Genomic DNA, 16,229 nt, shown 5'->3' with positions numbered 1-16,229 from the left:
GAAGTTTTTAATCTTCTCTGTATCCTCTTTCCCCAGCAAGCTTTTCCAGAAGCATTTCCTATAGTACTAGAATTCTTAACGCCTTTAAAATAACTGATATTTTATGCTTAAAATCATCTGCAATACAGTTTCTCTCACTTTTCCTTTATTTTAGTCTCAGATTTCAGCTGTTGCACATATTATTAGCATACATGGTTTTGTTTTCACTGTACAAACACACTTCCACAGAAGGATTAAATTCGTAAGTCAGACTTCGGCTTGATGTGCCCCACACTACACTCTCAGTAGAGCACAGGCATTTATTTTGGGTTATTTTACCTTCAGACATTACACATGCATTGCTAAAATCTGTTTTATTTCCAACAGTTAGCAGCAACCAGCTACCCAATGTCATCCAGATCTGTTGCTACGGCAACACTTCATAAAAAACACAATTACACAGCAAAGTGGCCAAACGCCAATATAATGGAATGGTTTACTCATCAATTGAAATGCTACAAATCCACATAATTTAACTATTATTTCAGTGGTCGTTATGGTTTTATTAGTTACGGACTTGGAACGACAGCTCAAAAATTGCACATAACAATAAATATCTGTCTTTGAGACTATTCACCGAGGGAAAAAATTATTAAAAGTTTGGACAAAGATTTTACTAGAGTGAGTTAGGCAGTTTCCAACTTGTAATCACAACTTCACCAATATTCATATGAAGGTCTCTGTTTTTTTCACATCATTCTTAATAGCTTGTTCTTTTTTCGGACCTCTTAAAACCAGGAGAAAAAGTACAGCAGCATCTAAGTTGGTTGAGAAAAATAATCACATACTGGAATTTGAAGAGCTGGAACAGAAAACCAAACTGTGGTTTGTAAAGCATTTGCTTGAGGTCTGGTAAGAGCAGACAGGTAACATGATGTTTCCTTCTTACTTCTAGCTCATAATTTGCATTAATCCCCCTCTAATATTACATTAAATGCTTTTCTAATATCGCTTTTTCACATAAGCAGTTGCTGAAACTGCAATAATACCGTTAAACATAGGGTAGTACGGGGATGTACACCTGGTTGCAGATTTTTCCACTGAACCTCTCCTTTTGGCTAAGTTGTTTTCCATAATAAATTTTCTATTAAACCAGAAGTTTCTACATCTCAGTTAGAAAAGCCCTCTAGCACCCAGTTCAAGTGCAATTCAAAGAAATATTATTTTCCATAACCCTCCCAGTCTGTAGGCAACATGCAACACTTACTTCATGAGAAATAAACAGCTATATTAGTAAGTAGCAATGCAAATCATAAACTCCTACAAGAGTAAAGCATGGGCCATACTGGTAAAGATCTTACTGATGGCTTTAATGAAGATGTTAAGGTAAGGACCCGGCTCTTAGGTACACAAAGGGCAGCTGTCAAGTAGTCTCATATATCAACTTACTCACAATCCATGAACGTCTCCACCACCCTCATACATCACAGACTGAAGCCTCAAAGATTGTGGATATTGTCTTATAATTACTGTGCTGTTGCTGTTATATGCGAGTTTATAGCTCAGTGACAACAACACATCCCCCCACTGAAGTATTTAACACTGGGCTATGTGACTGATTACATATAAATGGGAATAATGCTATTTACCAAAAATTTATTCTGCATATACATAAAAAAAATAATTGGTGTAAGTGAAGGAAACACACAGGTTCTTCTGTAGAGTTTGCTGCTACAGGTTACATGAAACTCTAGAGACAGTCAGATTTTGAATATATTTATATTTGCCGAAGAAGTTGTAATTCCAAGTTTTCTAATATGGGCCTAAAACTGTCACCTAGCCAGTATGTTTGTAACATGTTAGTCGAGTGTGCAATCTCTGTGTTTTCACTCAAAGAAAATCCTCACTAGTACAAAAAAGGCACAAAATTCACATGCTATGGCCAAAAAAAAAAATAATTTATTAAAAAAAGCTTGGCTATGCTGAGTGAAATAATACCTTTGGTAAGTGATACGTGCATAAAAAGCACAGACCCCACAAAGAAAACAAAACAGCCTTGTCAGTTATTTCTGACTTTCTGGCCACCACCACCCTAATACCCTAAAATACCCTTAGCTAAGCAGGTGCCTATCAATACCCACACTGTGCAGAAAGCACAGCATTATGAAAATGTTAGGGTGAAAATTAAGTTACAGCTGGACTACATACCATGCAAGTACCAGGAGAACATTCTTAGACACAAGAACATGAAGAAATAGAGACAGCAGCACAACGAGACTCCTGGAATGAACAGCTGCGAGAGGAACCCACCCACCAGCGCCTGCAACTGCTCCCACAGTCATCCCTAGCTCTCACAAGTTTAATACCTTCAGGAAAGGAATAGTAGACACTATGTGAGCTTCAAATACACTTTACTTATTTGAGGAGCCTGGGATTTATTTTGGGTTCATTTATATTTGTAAAGAGGATAATGTAGAGTTTCAGATACGATACTGACAACAGTAATTGCCATAAGACTCTTGGTTGTAGTGCCTTAAAATCCATACGTGGTTCTAAAGTTACATTAAGGGTATTAAAAAATGCTAAGAACACGGAGTATTGCTAAAGCTTGTGAAATTAATCTTAGCTTTATAAAATGTTGCAAACAACTACCTATTTGAAACGAAGCAGGCTAAAAAACCCCAACAAACCACAACAAAACTACTTTCACATCTATTCAGAGAGTACTAATCTAGAATATTTATTTGTCTTTGGTCTGGTAGGTTCACGCGGTAAGACAGACCACAAAACCAACCCTCTAAACTCTCACAGCAAAATCTGACCTTAGAGATGGAACTACATGTGAATTAACTTTTCAGCACTCAATTGGGAAGTATTCGCCATCAGATAATGTTTTAAAATTCTGTAAACTGTTTATATGTTATCTTCCCTCCAACCCTGAATGAAACATGGCATGAGTTCGCAAGTGAGTTTGGCGCTTATGTGCAGCAGTTAAAAAAGGAAAGCACTTACCCACTGGCAAAGAACTCACTGAGTTAAGGAATTTAGTTCTGAGTGCCACCGTTAAAGCCATGGCTTCCTATTCTCCCCAGCCCTCCCACTTCAGCAGAACATCAGTGCAGTAACACATCCCGAGCAGGAAGCAGGATGAGAAAGGAGAGACTTGGTAGACTCCGAAGAAGAGAAAACCTTGCAAAGGAATCCTCTTATGAAAAGTCAGGGCACCCCAAGAGCAGCGGGGTCCCAGTACTCTGTCAGGCTACCGCACAGCCAGACACTGTGTTGTGCGCTAGTCAAGCCCCTCAGACGTGTGGCTTCATGCCTGGACAAAGGAGTTACAATAATCAAGTTCAGAGCACACAGAAACATTAAGTATTACATAATTCAGTTTCAAAAGAATGTGTCACAGTCTTCTAGCTAGTCACAAGCGCCACAGTGGTCTGTCACCACTGTTGCTGAAGCATCCAAAAGCAGCTTTATTTACATTTATAAATAGTCATCACTCTGGGAGTGTTGACTGAATATTCATTACAAAAATCATCAGTCCTACCAAGTAGCTACCAATGTATTACATGAAGTCTTACAGGATGCACCTAGAAAGCAGTGAATTTTACTTTATGCCGTTATTTATAAAATGAAAACAATCCCAACCATCAGATCATACCTTCTGAGGACTGGGTCGTATAGTAGCAGGTTAAAAGAGGCAAGCCAAGAGTGGAGAAGGGTGCCCACACACACCTTTCTGGATTTAACAGTTATTGTTAAATTATGTGTTTACATTCACCACTAACACAAATATCTGGGTTCAATAAAGTGCCTATAGCTCATTGTATGTAAGCAAAGCTGTTACTGACTTCAGCACAAAAATATATTCCATGTCAGGGTCTTTTAAAAATATCCAACTAAATCTTGTACTTTACCAGTACGTCAACATGCATCACGAGTTAAACACATTTCCTGGTTCTTTGTTGTGTCTGCTCTGATGCAATCTGAAGTGACAGATTCCTTTGGAAAAACAAAACAACACTCCTCCCATGTGCTCACACCTCCAGTAGGCCCCTGTTGCGAACACACATCTTCTGCTCACCAGTATTTGACTGGGAACTCAGCAACCAAAGCAGCAGTCTAATGGAAAGGAACAACTGGGGAAAACTGAGCATGGGACAGCACCGAGTACTTAGCGTTTGCAATTACACCGTCCTCCTAGTACTCACAGACCTTTTTCAAGGTAAGTTTTGGCTGAGCTAACTGCTGAGCCTTCAAATTACATCCTTAACAAATACCTTAGCAGTTTTCATGCAGAGAATAATCTCGTTTTGTGCAAACAGGAGGCCAAATCTTACTTCCTCAGTAAAGCTGACTCAACTGAGCTTTCGTAATAGTTTCCAAGTAGAGCTGTAATCTTTAAGGTCCACGTAAAAGCCTTCCACTACAATACTCTCACACAGGTATAAAAAGGCCCATTTTCCAAGACACTGGATGCTCACCTAATTATCACTATGCAAAACACAAGATGTTCTTCAGTCACACTGTGTTCTGTATTTATTACTTTGATGTTATTTTTAAGACAAAAGGAGTACAGATGATTAAAAGATGAATTAAAAGCATGGGTATAGATGACACTAATAAATTCTTCATGCTTAAATACAAGTAAGTAGAGAATGCATATAAAAATTGAATAGTACAACCCATTAACTTTACGTACACAAGCAATAAATCCACCTGAAAACCGAAATGTTCTTATTTGCAATATTTGCCATCTGGAAGAAGATGCAACTCACCTAAAATGTAATCTTCAAGAGATTTTTCCACATACTTTGGAAAGAAATAACAGCACCTTCTGGGATGTTTATAATAATTTGGTTATTTTTAGACCTTCAATATACTAACTTTGTCCATAAAGTTATATTATCTGCTGAGCACTACATTTTTAATGATGTATAAAACAAAACAACATGGCTACTGCTGTTATATTCTAAAACAGTAAAATTAAGCACCTTGAATGCTCTCATTTAGCAAAGGTAAAGTAAGCACAAAATGCTTGTGCATAAGTAATCATTTTAGTCTCTCCAAGTAAAAATCAAAGATACTTAATAAAGGAATTTAAGTATAATGTATTTCCTGTAATCCACAGGTACATTACATATCTCAAGAGTATTAGGAAATATTATATAGCTTTGATATTCTTGAATGGTGATAAATCAAATGATTCTTTCAAGATTTAAATTTGCTAAAGAACTCTTCCATAAATTTGCTAAGTGAACTGGAATATTTTCTGATAGTTGCAAAATTTATTTATGTTTTAAGCGAAGAAATTATCAAAAGGCTAGAAATACCATTTTGTTATAGAGAATGTGACCTGTGGAAGCTGTCCCTGAATCATTGTGGCATGCTTTATCGTAAAACCAACATCTCAAAATAGAAAGACCATGAGGAACTCTGCAATTCAAATGTCAAGAAAGGGGCAGAGTAAACACACGTAGTGCTAGATTGACGAAATCTGAATTATAAAAAAATAAAGCAGCATCTAATATGTATCTTATAACCTAAACTAACACATCATATGTGCTGACAGCTGAGAAATCAGCTTAGTAAACACACAATAAATGTATGCATATGTTTACTTCTCTGGTTTATTGCTCCAACTCGGCTTGACACAGACGTATGATCCTGAAACACACTTGAGATGTACATCCCCTGTGAACTACGTGTCACTTACGTCTCTCCCTATCATACAGCTTTTTATTTCTTTGAAAATGTAAACTTGATTATTTGCAATTGCACATTATAAAGTTCTACATTTATAAAGTGTTACAGTTTTCTGCAACTTCTTTTCTTTACCCTGAAGCTAAAAATCAGCTGATCTTCCCTGATTTTAAAGTTCAAATCCCTATCCTTTAGAGGAGAATTTGATTTCTGACCACCCTCCTGTTTTCAAGTCCAATAGTTTAGATAACAATTTCTGTACTTGTATTTGATTTGAGAGAGAAGATCTGGCAACCAAGTTCACTCAGCTGTCTAATCTGGACAGGCCCTATTTAGATGAATGTGCAACACAAAGTTGTCACTGTTTCCTCTTCGTAGGGCTACTCCATTCTCCTGCAGTTCAGAAAGCATCACATCTATTTTGGCCACAGCAAAGTCTAGTTTGAATTCCAGTGCTGCTTATTTTAAAACGTAGCTGTTCACTGGGGATTTATAGCACAGCACTGTGAAGACTGCCAGATACCTTAGTCATCAGATTTGAACGTCACTGCCTTTTCTTAGTTCTTCACATCCTAAAAACAAGTGCAACCTACCGCTATTTTTGCGCAGACACGTTCTAGTGACAATGGAATGGTCTGTTCAACCATATTCAGTGCGATGATACGTTAACTCATTGTGATGCAGACTAGATTCAAAGTGCAATGTCATATTTACAGAAGATGGAAGTACGAGGTTAACTTTGAGGCTTACACATCTAGAATTATCTCCTTTAATACCTTTCCTATGCTAGAGGCCTCCATAAGCAGGGTAAGTAGAAAAGTCTTCTCACCAGACTTGAGAGAGGAGTCTCAAAAGTAAGTGAATTTATCCCTTTGGTCTCAGTTCTACTACACCTTTGTAAATCTACTGAAATCAGTGAATACTTAAAGCAACATGTTTACACAAGTGCACTGCTCTTTGCACTGCCACCTTCTTGGCCTTCCCACCGAGCATCATTTCATGGAAGAGCAGATAGTAGCACAGGCAGTGATGAAAAAGGACAAGAAAAACCAGCAACTGTTGCTCTTCCATTAAAAGAAAAATATACTACCTAGCAGGTGGTAATTCCACTTACGTGTACGAAGACAGTATCAGAAAAGAAAGACTGATACTTTTCTATCCCGGAATTAATAGAAAGATAGAAAGACAGAACCAACTATATTACTGGTGATCCTCAGTGAAATAAACATCAGAAGATAGCAAATATATATATTTGATTCGGACTAGCATTTGGATTCTGTACTCAGAACGGAGACTCTAGCATGTTTGAGACAGGCAAACTCTGCAGGTACAGCATAATAATCCTAGTCTTTATTTGAATTTCAGGGCAGATCTGTTTTACAGAATTCTGCAGACTCCAGTCAAACGGCTTGGCGATGTGACTAGCTTCTGCAAACCCAGCTGCACACACAGAGCATACAGTTTAAGAACCTAAATTAGCAAGACAGATACTTAACTTTAAACAATAAGACCTAAAGAATATCTTAAGTGCCCTACTGATTGGGGCCTGCTTGCATTCCACTTGCCCCAGAGTAGGAAAGAATGAGATAAGAATCCTTAAAATGTTGTACTGAATGAAGAGTTCTTCCTCTGGATCTTTAGTTTACTAAATAACATCAGTTACCCAACTTAAATTAAAAAACAAATTAATAACACTATAAGGTTGCTAAATACATTAGTAACAACACATTAATACTTGAATTATAATGCAAGTAACGATTAGTGCAACCTGACCCTGGAAGACAGTCTGACACTGATTAGCAGCTATACAAACAGATGTAGTTAAATATATAGTCAATACATAAGATATCGATGGTAAATTAAAGTAAAATAAAACAACGCTTAAATAATAAATAATGTACATAATTTAGGCTATCTGGAAATATGTATATGTTTACCTTTAAATACTTGCAGCATATCTGCATGTAGAACAAGGGCAGCTTTAAATAGCAGTAGAGAAAATAAAGGCTGGTGTGATCGACATGTGCTCTTGAATCAGCTACACTACAGCACTTCACTACAAACAGGATTATTAGGTAAGGTGGGACATAGTGCACAGACCAGATATCCCATACAGAATTAGAGAATTTACAGTAATTTATTAAAAAAAAAAAAAGTTAAGCCTGAGCATTCAAAAGAGAAATAAAACACATCTCAAACCCAGTTAATTTTTTGCAGCATAAATACATGCATGAGAGAAAAATAACACGTAAATAATAAATTTTACTCTCTGTGTTTTTATTGTTCACAGAACCTTTTGCTATAACTCTCGACGAAAATGGATTTACTCCCATGTACAGGTTCAACATTGAAACATTTCAAGCCGAAACAAAAGTTTAAGAGAATTGTAAGATATAAAAAGGCCTTTAGGAGTGAAATGCTTACACAAGCTACTTGAGCCTCCCAGCAATAGGGTAAACATTTGAAAAAAGCCCCACAAACTATATACCTGGTAAATAAACATGTATTGCTGTAGTGATGGGGTATGGCTAGTGCTAAATAACAAGCCCAGTAAACGAAGTTGTTGAAGACTGTGCCATGTGGATACGCTAAAACAATTTATGTCAGACTGATGAGTCAGAGCCTTTGACTTAAACAGCAGCAAAATTTAAACATAGTAGACACATCAGTTAAGAAAAGCTGTTAGCCTTTTTTTTTTAATTTTAAGCTGTTGAAAATGAATTGCAGACGAAGTTTATCTATTTTAGTCCCAATAGTTTTGAATTAATAAAGCATATATAGTGCAGAGAGCTACATTTGCTGATTTTATACAATTCTATCGATATTCCATTTTGATATTGTGCTCAAAAGCAATTGGAAAAGCTCAAAATGTTGTTTCTGCACTTTCAAGATTAATCTACCAAGCTAAGAGAGCTGATTTCCTTTGAAGCCTTCTCAAACTCTAAACCATCACTGTCTGTATCTCCCCCACCCCATTCTGGCTCTCCTTCCTTCATTTTGCCCAAGAATGTTTCAGACAAGCCTCTCTTAAAAACAGACTTTAATACAAGAATAAATTGCTTTAGTAGAACTTCTAAAACAGGAGTTAGCCCTATGGACCAAAACATGTTCTTGATCATCAGTTTATATAACCTCATACTGCAATACTCCAGCCAGAAAAATAAACACTTATTCCACCCTCACTACTTGCCATCTGTCTGGTATGATTTTTTCCTGCCTCTGAAACATTTATACTCACAAGCTATATAAACACATAGAAGTTAAATGTATATACATCCGTTTTCCTAAGAAAAAGAATTTGTAAACTATAACTTGTTAAGAAAATACCACAAGAACATACAAAAGGAGAGGAAAAAAAAAAAAAAGCAACTTCATGCCTTTGGAAGGCTGTTTCCACTTATTCCATACTTCATTTTTCAAAAGTGTTCAAAATGAAGGCAGTGGTTATTAAATCAAGCCCTGACGTGTGGGAAAATGATCAATTTTCTTTACACAAAAAGAAGGTAAATATGGGTACTTTTCTAAGAGGTTTAAAAAAAAAAAACATGTAGAAGCTGTTGACTAAAACTAAACGCTAGAGCAGCCAACAAAAAAGATGCAAAAGGAATGCTCAAAAAATATGCTTTTAAAGTAGTCATGTGTGTTTGCAGTTGTGGGGTAAGTGATAAATACAGTGTGCATTAACGAGTCATACTTGAATAGTATTCTGAGGCACTAACTGCATAAACTGCTGTACATCGTTCCTTACTCATGTAAAAACGTAGAACAGCTTCATTATATTTTCCCCTTTTTATCAGGGATTTAAAACTGATGGGCAGAGAAGAACGGAAAAAGAGAGAGTAATTAGAGGTTGCGCACGTAACTATGTGGAACCGGGAAGAGATGTGGGGAAAGAGGACGACAGCTGCTCACATGTTGTAAGGAATGAGCAGAAACAGTTGAGAAACAGCAGATGGGTTTTGTGTTAGAAGAACTGAGCAGCGAAGCACAGGAACAGCTAACTAACTGAACAAAGTTTGGGAAATTAAATCAGGTAGGTGGATTGTGGCTCTATTACGAGCAGCCTTTACACCTAAAAGGAAGAATAGCTTGTATTTAATTTGAAGAGAAGCTCCTGAGGGTGAGAGACAGCCTAAGGGAAAGGAATAATCTGGTCAGAAAAAAGAGCAAAGGTGATTTTTATAAACAACAGTGAAGTCCATGACAGAAAAGCAAGTTTTAAATGGACAAGGCAAGACACAAGAACATGACAGGAGCCAAGAAGTGAGAGAGACAAGGGCTTAAACAAGAGTTTTGGTGTGGACAGAAAGAAGACAGGTTTCAGGGATGCCATTTAAGGAAAGGCAGCAAGGTGTATAAATAGCCTGCACGGTTGGATCTAAGAGCAAAGCTGTTGGGCAAATGGTAACAAGGGTCCTCAAAAAGCAGAAACAGACTCTGATCTCACTGAAAGCGTTTTCAGGAATTTCTACCTATCTTACCTCCTAAACTAACATACAATAAGTGACTTTGTGTTCTCCAAAACTGGTTCAGTGTACAGTAAAATAAATTATCTTGAGCCACTGCTGAAAAGGCACTGCTCATCTGTTTCACCATGCAATGAAATGGCATCTAAGCTTCAGCTTTTAAGATAAACACAAACCCAGGCTCCAGGTTACCAAATACCAACATAAAGATACAGATTATCAAATACTAATCTTTTTCAGTACCAGTAACTTCACTGCAGGCCCATGCAAAGCTATTTTGTGTTTTTAGTATAGTATTGCCAAAATTATGAGTATCACTGAGAAAGCCAAGCATTACAATCTTTTCATAGACACAACATTTGCAGAAATGTTTTTGTTTACAGTTTCAAGTTGAACTTGTAACCACCAATCTTACTCTGCTATTCAACATTGTGCTTAGGTGCCTTCTGGTAAAGAATTTTGCTGAAGGTGATTTAGAAAGGAAGCGTTATTAATATTGGACAAATGTGCCTTCAAAGGAAAGGCTTAAATATTATTGCTAGTAGAAGACATGGTACCCAATTCAAACATCTGCCCTTTGAGTAACTACTGTGAGTAGCTGCAGCAATAAGTTGCAATTACAAGAGACCTCACAGTAAAACGCATTAAGCTTCAGCAGTAATTTCCACAAACTGTGATAGCCAAATTATGTTCAAAATATACATTAATTTTTTTTTAAAATAGGACTGGAATAACTTTTCTGGGCTTTTCCTCAGACTTAGTAATACTGTTTTCTTTCCTTTATATAAGCATTTATTGGGATGAATATACTTCCACACTTAAAAAAGGAAAAGCTATTGTTTTCTTTCATTTCGATTTCAAATCGGTTTCAGCCACTAGAAAAAGGTTTTGTCCTTCTACAAGAAACAAAGAAATCATTTAAAGTAAATTTATCTTCAAGGAGATAAAGCAAAGACAAAGCAAGCAAAAAGTTTTCAAGCTACCATGAAAAGTTATGGTACTTTGAAGTTATTTTATAGTATGTACTACTAGAGCACACCTAAGTAAATTACTACAAATTGCTCACCTCCTCACTGGAGCATAAGAATTATAAACAGAAACGTTTCTTGTCCATAACCAAATAAAATATAATACTCTGAATCTAAAATTTTTCCATTAGCATTTCAGAGTCAGGAAGGAAAATACAGGCCCTAGATATTCATCCATGGACAGTAAAACATCAGTGAAGTCTAGGTTAATAAGATATATAAAAAATGAGCTTTCAACAGCTTCAATGATTATGCAAAGATTTTTTTTTTTGTTTTAAGAGCAGTTGGAGAAAAGGTTTATAATATGTAAATACGTTCTCCAAAGAGTTTTGTCACTAGGTTAAAGGCTGTGCTTATTCTCTCCAAAATGCCAGGCATAACTTTGAGTGTGAGAAGAAAATTAAAAAAAGAAGCAGACAAACCTTCCAACAAAACCATCCAACACCACAGACCTTTGTGAGAGATATTTTAGTGCACTAGCTCAAGCAATTAATTTGTTTCAAATTGTATAATTAATATAAAATAAAAAGTAAGTATTTTTAAAATAAAAGTGTAACCAATGCATAGGTTTTAATATTATTATCAAAAAGTTTAAGGGCCAGTGTACACGAGTCACTATTAGTTTGAGTGCCAGCATTCCTTTTTATGGTAGAAATCAAAATAATAATATGAAGTATTAGGAATTCAGGACTGACAAGGAGCCCTACAATTTGAGAATTTTACCCTCTGACCTGCAATTCTGCTTGTAAGTAAAGCTATTGTTTCTCTCCTAACTCTTTGCATTCCTCTCAAGTTAGCTTGATTAACATTTCAGTCTGCTAGAAGAGATCTAAAAAGAAAAAAAGAAAAAAGAGAACTTTCTTCAAGGACAGACTACAGAAAGTATTGGAAGCTTTTAACCCTCTACACCCTCGCATTCACCACTCAGAAATAACAAGATGAATATTTTGTTTCACAGTTTTTTGCCAATTGCCTCCTTCCTGATTCAGTGCAGCTTATGCCTGGCTCAGGAAAGCCTGTTTCTGGGCTTCTCATGTTGTTTCACAGTCCTAAGAGGATCAGCATGGAAACAACCGCAGTTTAGCCCCATATACTTGCTTTAATTTAATGTTCAGAAATATTTCTGCTATAGAAATCCTATTTTAGCTTGCTGGTTTATATGATAATTCTGAAAGTCCGGTGGAGAATGCAAAAAACAATGAACATAATTGCGCTCCATTATTTCATCTATTTAAAATGCAAGTCTTTTCCAGGGATGTATTTGTTGTTTATAACTCAACAATAGCTTACAGAGTTTAAGATTATTATTTGCAGTTCTTTTTGTTATTATTATTTTTACTATTAATAGAATTCTACAGGCAGGGAGAAAAGGTATTTATTTATACCTGTATCTTCTGCACTTCTAAAAGTTGAATATTTAGACATATCTGGAAGAGAAAATATATAATTTACATATAACTAGGAAAAAAACCCCAAACATTTGGAGGTGCTAATTTACACAAGAATCAAACAAAAGGCAATTAGACTACAGCAGGCAACCTCTTCAAGTGATGATTGCCTGCTCTGACAAGTCACCTTTTACCTGTCACAGCAGACAGAAGAAAAGCACTTCAGGCCACATCACGAAAGGCAGTGGCTGCAGCAAAAAGACAGTGGCTGCAGCAACCGGCTATCGTACTCCCAGGTAACTCATTCCCGACTCTCCCATGTAGCATGCTACCATAGTCTCCTCCTGAAGGCTGTTTCTCAGAGCTGGCTGGCAAACTGTTTATTGTGCCAACCAACTTCAACTAGTAAGTGGGATCACAAAGTGAAAAGCAAGCCTGTGGTAAGATTGATCAATGTCAGCACTAAGACCTTAATTTGATTAGGTAGAGGGAAATGATGATCTGGGAAGAATAACATTTAAAGGATTTGGGAAGGAGCAACATCTATGACTAGTAGACAAGTAGGGGAGAGAGTGGTTTCAGAAGTCCCAAAGTTTGACAGAAGATTTTACAGGAAGTTGAAGACCAGAAACTGATGGAAATTTTTACCTTTGTAAGTTTCCCTGCTGACCAAATTTGGAGCTCATTATAACCCAAGGTTTCTGAATAAGAAGTGCTAGTCAGACATTTACGTAGCAAGTTTTTGATAACACTTAATAGCATTTGTCCAACTGTCAGAGCCCTGTCTCCAGCTGTGGCTAATCACAAGTGCTTCAGATGGTGAAAATTGAAGAAAAAAAATCCACAAACCATATCTAACAATCATGAACATCAGAGAAAAAACAAAGCAAAATGCTTTCTGGTTATCATTGTGGGTCAACAGTTGAAACTCAGAAGCACAAGAGCTGGTTATAAGCATTCTAATGACAAGCTGCAAGTGTTATGAAACTATTAAGGACAACTAAGGCTTTTTCTTCTGCACTCCAAGACCCATGAAAGACAAAAAATTAGTGATAATAAGGGGAAATGCTTAAATGCCAGGAAGACCGCAATGACCATTTACCCCCAAGTCCATCTCTTCTTCTCAAAGAGGAATAAAAACATCCCTCAAAATAGCATTTAAAATAAAGTTTTTGTCTAAAAAACTGAAATACCCTTGACACGCTTCAGAGGCAACTTATTTCAGAACTTAACTTGTTTCACTTTAACAATCAGAAACTGGATCTAGTTATGACTTCAACAACAAGGTCTACAAATCCCCCGGCACCACATACCTTTTCCATGTGTAAGTAGCTATTCAGAACAAGTCAGTCACCTCTCAGTATTTTCTTCAATAAGGAGCTGGACATACGCAACTTAAACCACATATTATCTTGTTTTTCCAAAACATGGATCATTTTTATGGCTTGTTCTGAGCTGTCTAGTATTTCCATATCTTCTGAAATACGAACAACAGAACTGGACACAGTATTCTAAATCCATACAAAAACAAGATCATATCTCTGCCTCTATGCTGATGCTGTCCTTTTCACACAGCCAGAGATCAGCAACTGTCTTTTTTCTACAGCACCGTGCTGAGAAATTACACTGACTGCGATACATAATTTTCCTAATGCATTCCAAGAGTGGTTTTTTTATTACTTTTCTTTTAAAATCTCTCATCTAGATGTACAATCCATACTTGCCTGAATCCAAATGTAATTTGTTAGATTGTAACCATTTAAACAGATAATTCACATCAGTATTGCTAACCTTTCCTTTTCATTCAGTGCTTTTAATGCCCTAAATGATTAGGTTTTTTATCAACTTCCAGCTCTACAAATGATTGTCATCAACTACATAGTTGATAAAATTACAGCATTTGACCAAACGTCTTCCCTAGAAAGTAAACTTTTCCCTTAACAGTGGGCAGAAGTATAAACAAATGTTCATGTCAGTGAGCTCATTCTTATCATCCAGTGTATGTATGCTATATCAATCCCCCAAATTGCAGATCTCTCAAAAACCTACAGTCCAAGAAAAATTACCTACCACGAAACCATAACAACTGGCACCAATTTCACCTTTTATTCTCTTGCCTGCGCTAACAGAACTGCAAATTAGCAACTCTTCTTCCACAGGCATGATACTTAACTTGGATGTTGTAGTTTTGGGGTGCCTTTTTTTTTTTTTTTCTTTTTAAGATTTGGAACTAAATTGGCGATTTCCCAATCATTTGGAACATTTTCCACTTCCCAAGGTCAATGAATAGTAAATAATGGATTAGGGTGCTTTCTTCATCTAGCTTCTTCGAGAAGTTTTGGGTATAAATCGTCCAGGACTACTGATTCTGATTTAGCAGATGCTGCCTCTTTTGCCACAAGTGTTCCTAAGGAACAGAGGCGTTTCTGTTTCTGTTCAGAACTGTCATTTGTATTTTGCAGTAGGATTTTATTCTTATTCTTAGTAGCGTAAAGAATGCTACACTATCTTTTTTTCTTTTCGCCACTGAGATTTCATAATTTTCTTGGACTTGCTTATTCGTGTGGCTCATGAACCCTTCCATTCCTGTTGTTATTAATATATGCACACACGTGCGCGCACACACAAAAGAAAAAAAGTGATCAATGTTTATTCTAGCATATTTCTAAGAGAGTAATACAAAGCTGTGAATAGAAGTTAAACAAAATAAGTATTACATGTTAACATGTACATTTTGGGGTAGTAAAGGAAAGTCTGTTTTCATTTTGTTTCACTAGATTAACAAATTAAAAAAAAAAAAGGGGGGCAGGGAGGAGAAATAAATCCATAAGACCATAAGAGAGCCTCTAGGATTCTCCCAAATGTACTTTTCTGTCTCTCCTAGGAAAGTTACCAAAAAAACGTCAATCTCAAAAACATCCTACTTCAAACATTCATACACTACACTCAGTGTCATATCCTAAAGGAAAGTAAATTATCTAAGAAGTGTTGAGTGAAGAAATGTTTTTATATCAAATATTGAACAAAAACAAGCCTCTGTATTAAATCTTGCAAGCACCACAGTGCTTGGAGGTAGATGATGTTACTCTGTTTGTGTTCTAAAACATTCTGAAAAAATGAAGCATTCTTTAATATATTACTTGCTGTTCAAGCCACAAATTCAAGATACTGATGAAAAAGCCCCAAATCCTCAACAGTGAAAACACTACTCACTAAAGCACTTCTTTACTTGTTTTCTCCACTCATCTGGGCCAGCACAAAAAAAATAATCATAATAAAGTAACAGACACCTACTCAAGAGATCACAAATTATTTCTACAAAGAAAATTTGAAAGGAATTAAATTCTCAGAACGTTCTTGATAAACAAGAATTCATTTATCACATCTAAAAGAATAAAACATCAATTTAAAATACTTCCAGGGTAACCAAGCAAAACAACAGCTAAACACATTGAACACCACATCGAGTCCTTTGAATACTGTTACATTAATTTTGCCTGAAGACAGAAATAACAAGCAAACTTCTAATTTAATAATGGATATACAATGCAACTTTATTTAGAGCTTAGGGTTTCAGACACCAAAATAAAACATTAACAGGTGTACGCAGACACGTCAGAAAGCCAACTCTGACCTAAATTTAATTCCGACCTTACTCAGGG

General features: G+C 36.3%; 1 protein-coding gene across 1 annotated transcript in view; it reads right to left on the bottom strand.

The window, feature by feature from the left end:
* Positions 1–16,229, bottom strand: part of MIGA1 (mitoguardin 1) — a 39,800-nt gene that overhangs the window by 16,479 nt on the left and 7,092 nt on the right. The gene's annotated exons all lie outside the window — the stretch shown is intronic.

Source organism: Chroicocephalus ridibundus, chromosome 8 (genome assembly GCF_963924245.1).
Source record: "Chroicocephalus ridibundus chromosome 8, bChrRid1.1, whole genome shotgun sequence".
Taxonomy (NCBI): domain Eukaryota; kingdom Metazoa; phylum Chordata; class Aves; order Charadriiformes; family Laridae; genus Chroicocephalus; species Chroicocephalus ridibundus.
This window is presented reverse-complemented; position numbering and strand designations above follow the sequence as displayed.